This window comes from Protomyctophum bolini (assembly GCF_963924005.1).
Source record: "Protomyctophum bolini genome assembly, chromosome: 14".
NCBI lineage: Eukaryota > Metazoa > Chordata > Actinopteri > Myctophiformes > Myctophidae > Protomyctophum > Protomyctophum bolini.
Window position 1 is genome coordinate 11,430,558 of NC_137875.1, and position 7,239 is coordinate 11,437,796.

The 7,239-nt window shown below is 43.9% G+C and overlaps 1 protein-coding gene across 1 annotated transcript in view; it reads right to left on the reverse strand.

Annotated features, from left to right (window-relative positions):
* hs3st1l1 (heparan sulfate (glucosamine) 3-O-sulfotransferase 1-like1) overlaps window positions 1-6,685 on the reverse strand; it is a 32,828-nt gene extending 26,143 nt beyond the window's left edge. Inside the window, exon 1 of the mRNA XM_080781597.1 lies at window positions 6,397-6,685. The gene's annotated coding sequence lies outside the window, so the exon portion shown is untranslated. The remainder of the gene's footprint in view (window positions 1-6,396) is intronic.
* Window positions 6,686-7,239: the final 554 nt, after the last annotated feature.

A 7,239-nucleotide genomic window follows, 5' to 3' on the forward strand; every position in this document is an offset into this window, starting at 1 on the left:
CCCACCAGACAATACATTTCACATACACTGTACGGCGCAGAGTTGATGCATGCATGTAGCGCTCTGTACCAGAGCAAATCTCTCTCCAAATGACAGGGCCATGAACCCTCAAAAGAGGCTTCCGCCATTAATGTGACAAATATGACATGGCATGCAGGTGACGCGGGGAAAGCTGGCATGTGACACAACAGCCCATAATGAGGGACGTGGCTGGCTGGCGCGCGGAGATGCGTCTCAGACAGAACACAGAACAAAGGGAGATGGAAAGCGTCTCCCTGCTCCCGTGCTCACCGAGCTCTGCTGAATTAACATGGGCCTACCTTTGATTCATTTTCAAGGTGATTGACAAAACACTTAATGTGCATTTAATGAGGTCCCAGCCTTTGCTCCAGTTCTGCATAATCGTGTTCATAACGCAAGCTTTAAGTGATGTACCTCCTTTTTCACCTTGTTCAAAAAGGACCCAATTAAATTCCTCTCCTTGTAATCTTAAAGTTTCCAACTTTTATTGAAAACAAGACTTGTATGTATGCATGCAGCCAGCGCCTCGTTCGAATGAAATTCATAAAAATTAATATTCCCTGGAAACATTGCACTATACCGTCTCTATACCGTCTGTCACCCGAGCAGATACGCAGGGCGTATATTAACTTCAGAGATATAACTGGGAATCTCTGATCTCACAACACACGCACAGCACACATCCGCATGTAAAACACATGCACCCACACACACCTCGACAATAAATTCATACATACAGTGTAAAGGCGGAGTTGTATAGCTTCTGTCTGTATACTAAAGCAAATCTCTCCGCATGACAGGGGGCGGCATGGATTGACCCTCAAAGGATGCTTCCACTATTAATGTGACAAATATGACAAGGCACGGATGGAAGCGATGCAGGAAAGGCAGGCATGTGACACAACACGACGTCCCATAATGTATAATGAGGGAGGGTGCCTGGCGTGTGGCGACTCATCTCAAGACAGCCACACAACAAAAGGTATAGTGAGAACATGGCTTGCCAGCCATCAAATAGAATGATAAATGGGCTTCATAACAGTTAAGACTGATGGTGGCATCAACCCTCCCTTCAACCCCCTGTGGTGAAAAAGTGGCCCGTGAAATCTGCTGGGCTGTTCGATGCGAGGCGGCACGGACCCCATCCGTCTGCTCTGCTTAGGTTTTACCCACTTATACAATCCCTCCCATTATTCCCAAATGACAGCAAATTGAGCAGAACAAAGCCTGCTGTCTGCTAGGATCTATCACGGAACGTCATCAAAATCTGTGTGCCATTTTTCTTTTATATGGCTTTCCCAGAAAGGCCAAGTTCAGACTCCGAATCGCATGGCTTATACATGCTGGAGCGAGCACAGCTGACCGTGCGTCCAGAAATGACAACTTCAATACTGCTTTTTAAAACTAGTAGGATGGATGGTGCTCATGGCGGGTTTTGGCTCCAGAGATTTAGAAGACGTGCATGGCCTAGGTTGGCTTTTCGCACCAAACATCGCTTGCCATGTGCACTCATGAATAATGGAGTTTGGCACAAATATGCAAATCTTAGGCATTAGCCTAGTTATGCCCCTGTACTGTAAGTTACAGTGACTTATCTATTATGTATGAGCTCTGTATCGCAGGGACGATGGCCTGGAAGCCGCGGTATAACTCTCCCTTAGTCGTTCACTTTTACAAAATGAAAGAGCATGAATAGTAAGGGGAGGTAGTTCCAAAACGCTAGAGTTATAATAATGCCAAACTGAAGCTCCCATAAGCCTGGGGAGAATGAGTTTTTCTGCTTCTACGCTCAATTGCCAAGCTACTTAAAAACATCACAATGCTCTCTGTAGAATTTGGAAACCAGGAGGAAGATACGTCTGGGAGGGAATAAGCATGAAGTTGTTTGCTAATCCTCTAAATCTCCCCCCCCCCCCCACATCATGGCTGATATGAAACACCATCAGCAACGGGTCCGTCGTGGTGGAAGATGTGGGGTTGTGGGCCGGGGCCGGGGGGGCACAACATGACATGCACGTGTACAAAATCAGCCTCCGTATCTATATGCCACTACCATAACAATGCATGATGAATCACTCCAGTTAAGTGAGCTAATAATAGTACAGAACCCCAAATCAAGGAGCCACCACCAACCCACCATCATGTCAATATCCGCAAGATCAAGTGACTTGATGTCAAGTGACTCGGTGACGTCTAAATTATGTATAGTGACATCTAGCACATAATGCCTTATCCCTTCTGTGATGAACAGTTGTCATCATTAGCTTTGATCAAAGTTAATCCTGAAAAGCGTGACAACTGACAACTTTCTTTTAATGGTACTCCCACCCAGCCACCCACGAAGCCTCGACGGCTGCTTATAATAATCCCCATTCACTATGGCAACAGGAGGAGGCCACACCCTTACAGAGGCCCATAGCAACTACCCCATTCCCTACTGTATGTGGCCAAAAGTAGCCGGGCCCGTTTCCCAACAGGAGAATATTCATTAGCTCGGAAATTAACCCATTTAGACCTGAGGACGATTCTACAAATGTCTTCTAAATTCTGACAGTTTTCTGAAAAACCCTATGTTTCTATGTCAGTGGTATTTTCATGTCAAGGACCCCCAAAAATATATGTAATTGACACCCATCTGAAAATATGTTGTTTCAGGGATCCCCCAGAAGCAAAGTTTTGAGCTAAAAACGTTCGCTCTGAAAGAATATAATTATATAAAGATTTGCGCCACATTTTCACGATTTTTCAAAAATAGCAGACCTACAAGCTTGTAGCGCGGCACCTGAGCTTGTAGATCTTCTATTTTTGAACAGCTAAAGCATAACATAATGCTTAAAACACCAAAAGGGGTTCCCGTTCAGAATGAGTTAAGGCCTGGAGATTTGATCTGGCAAATATTACTGCTGAAAATGCTGGCTCTTTCATAATAGCTCTTTCTCGTCCTGAGGGATAAACCCAAACATGCTTTCTGCCCAGAAAAAAAAAGGAAAAGAGAAGAAAAATCTGAATTAATTTAATTTTTTTTTAAAGGCCTGTTTCTTTCCCCTCAACGGAGACATTTCTTTCATAACATCATCAAAAATGTATTCCATTCTCATGTTACTTCTTATTGGTCTTGATTAGTCAAACTTGAGAATAGAAAAGGGTACTTTGTTTTTGCCTCCTTTTCCCCTCCTCACTCAAGTGAAGCCAACTGGATGAGCGCCACCAAACAAAACAATACTATAGCAGATACACACACACACACACACACACACTTCTATCATCACCTTAAAGAATTGTCTTCATTTGCCTAATAACATCCACTGACTATTAATTTTGCCAATCATATTACCCACAGGCGTAAGGTGTGTGTGTGTGTGTGTGTGTGTGTGTGTGTGTGTGTGTGTGTGTGTGCGTGCGTGCGTGTATAAAATATGTAAGCACACACACACACACACACACACACACACACCCCTGGACCATCATCACCTTTACATTTACATACTCAACAGTAGCCGTCCATTCTACTAACCGTCCATCCCCTGACCACGCTATGCTACAATGCCCTCATCTCTAGCTACCCCATCGTCCGGCGCTTGCTTGGTTTTGGCTCTGACTCAAGACAGTGAAAGCAAAAACAAACAAAACAGTGAGCTGCAGACAAAACAGCTCCACATGCATTCACCTTGATCAGTCGACTATGAAAATAATGAGCTCGCCTCGACCCGCCTTTCATATTGTGATGCTGTCCCTGTAGCCGTTCCCGGTGAGAAAGGCTGTCCCTGTGTTCCTGTAGTCACTCTCTGTGAGAAGAATCTCTCTCCCTGTCTGTAGTCACTCTCTGTGAGAAGAATCTGTCTCCCTGTCTGTAGTCACTCTCTGTGAGAAGAATCTCTCTCCCTGTCTGTAGTCACTCTCTGTGAGAAGAATCTCTCTCCCTGTCTGTAGTCACTCTCTGTGAGAAGAATCTCTCTCCCTGTCTGTAGTCACTCTCTGTGAGAAGAATCTCTCTCCCTGTCTGTAGTCACTCTCTGTGAGAAGAATCTGTCTCCCTGTCTGTAGTCACTCCCGGTGAGAAGAATCTGTCTGTCTGTCTGTCTGTAGTCACTCTCGGTGAGAAGCTCTGCATGTGCCACTTTTCTAATCGGTCCAAGTTCTCGGCGGGGGAGAGAGAGCTTTCATCACTTTCCGACGCAACTTTGGGGAGGAAAATTCTGCCTATACTCTTACGCCATCTATGACTAGCTTGCACACTTACAGGAGTTGCTGTTCGTGAGTTCTGAGGACATCATGATCTTTTTTGAGGGGCGCCAGCCCCTCCTATGCCCAGCTTTGAAGGTTTTACTGTAAACACAAACATTGTCCCAACACAACCATTGAATGCCATTGACACTGAATGAATGGCCAGTGTTGAGTGTTTGTGTGTAACCAAACATTACATAAACACAAACATTGAAGACGAAGGTGAGGACGCAAATTGTGATTGGCTGGATTGAGATGATGTATGATGATAAGAGTGCCCCTCACTTCACACGGGTGTGATAATCTTTTGTCTGCTGACCGATGCTTTTCCACTACCACCCCCACACACACTCCCAAAACGTTTCAAGAGATGCCAAATGCGTGTCCAAATATACAAACAACAGATGGACTCATTGTTGCAGTGGGCTTATTTACTAGTGTAAGAAGAAAAACAGCATAGCCTCAGTGAGAAACTGAGAATCCTTTTCCACTATTAATGTTTTTGAGGGGCGCTAGCCCCTCCTATATTCAGCTATAATGCCATTGACAATGAATGGAGAATTGCCATCATATGTAGACAAGCAAATCGGATTTTTTGTGAAATTCTTGTTGAAATGAATGGAGAATTTATGCCATATGTGTCTGTGCAAATCGACATGTTAAGTCATGATGATGTACGATGATACGAGCGCCCCTCACTTCACACGGGTGTGATTTTTTGGAATGTATAAAGTTATGAAAGTTTCTTTCTATATTTAGATTGATTCGTCATATCTGCCCTGTGAAACTCAAACTGCAAAGGCTAAAAGACAAACAGAAATGTGATTTTTATTCAACCGTTAATTTGACAATTAACCGTTAAATGTAAAAATTTTACGATCATGACAGCCCAATTTGCACCCATTGCCATAATGTATACTATAGCCTACTGTAAAAATCACTGAAACATATTGGTAGTGAATACAGATGATTTCTTACTATTTTGAACAATAGTCCATTGCTGCCCACATTACAGTCTTAAATGATACTAGACCTGTACGTGCCCGTCGGCCACCAGCCTACTTGGGAACGATGCAACTTGGGAACCTAATAATACCCGTTGTCAACTTGTCATAGCACCCGTTTTAACTGTCTGTCTGTGTCTCTGTCATGGAGATCTCTGTATCCGTCTGTCTGCCTGTGTGTGGCGCATTTATTGTAGGATAAGGTTTTCACCTTTGGAAAATTCTGCAGCTAGAGGCTGTATAAAAGATTACACCCACATACTCATACTTATAGGTGAATGGACAGCCTATGACAGGTTATACCATCATGTGACATAGTAGCCTATGTGATAAAGAGGGCTGCTACATTTTCATTTGGTTTAAGCCCACAAGTGATGTTATATGGCTGCCAACAGTTTTGCTCCTAATTGAAATGGAAGAGGAATTAGCATACCGGTAGTTCCATTTGGCAAATAGAATAGAATAGAAATGTATGTATCCTGCCCTGCACCAAGACATTCCACTATACAATTTGCATCCTCCAATTAGAGTCCCCTGATTCACAATGCAAAACATCCGCTGCTGCTCATCTTAAAACATTACTATTTAAGTTTTAAGTTTAAACATTTAGTTGGCTGTTTGGTTCATGGTCGACTTTCGACTATATTGCCATTTAATCAACTGCATACTGAAAAAATAAAATACTATAAACTTGCCAATACCTAATCAATCTGGCATGTAAGTTGTGTTGGTTTTACATGGCATTTTGAAATGGAAATGAAACTGTGAAATTACTCTCACAGATGAAGATAGTCGTAAGTAGCCTACTTTTGTCAAAACTGACCGGAGCAAGAAATAAATAAATAATAGAATGGATCGAAGGGCAGACAGACTGGCAGAGATGTCAAATGATGTTGGGCGGCTATCTCGCCAATATCAATATCTTATATTACTTCTATTAGCCGCGGTGCCTATGCTGTCTGGTGGTCAGCTATCATAAAGAACAAAACATCATCATTATTAATTATTACTGAAATCTTCTGTTCAGTCAGTGCAGCCCACTGTTGGTAGGCTACTTATAGTCTATATGCTGCTGTATGGAATATTATTTCATATAATTTAAGACAAGTAAACAAGAACCGTAGAGCTAATGCCGTTATTTACTTACCTTGCACGGAGTCGGAAATGCAATCAGTGCATCTCTCGGTGTTTGGCTTTGCCTTGCAGGAGGAGCTGAAGGTGATGTCTGATGATTAAACCCACGGATCACACTTTCTCACCCAGGTAGCAGAAACGTCTCTTCTTCCTCTCCCTTTCTCTCTCTCGCTGAGAAGAAGCCGCTGGCTGTCATCGCTGATTAATTATTGGAACGCCAGACACGTTGGGGAAACCAAGCAAGGGGTCCTTGTTTGTGTATTTAAAGTGATTTGATTTCGCTCCTGTCCAGAAAAGACTAGGCACCATGCAGTACCACAGCACGGCACGGCACGGCACAGCACAGCACAGCACAGGCAAAGCGACTGTGTCGGAACGCGGGCACACATTTGTGCTGCTGGAGCGTTGGCTTGCGGAGTGCACTACACGGTGTGTAGAGGCGGAGCCGTGCACTGTGTGCACTGCACATCAGATGACCAGCAGGTAGGCTACTGTTGGGATATGAGAGAGAGAGAGAGAGAGAGAGAGAGAGAGAGAGAGAGAGAGAGAGAGAGAGAGAGAGAGATGGGAGATGGGATGCCCTGAATGGCTGAATCTTATACCAATATAGATTGCTATACCTCGCACACTCACACGCACACACACACACACACACGCACGCACGCACAGACACACACAGACACACACAGACACACACACACACACACACACACACACACACACACACACACACACACACACACACACACACACACACACACACACACAAACAGTCTTTTGTTCACGGAGATCTCGGTATCATGTCTGTGTCCTGTCACTTTTATGCCCATATGAGAGATCTGATGTATGCTGGTTC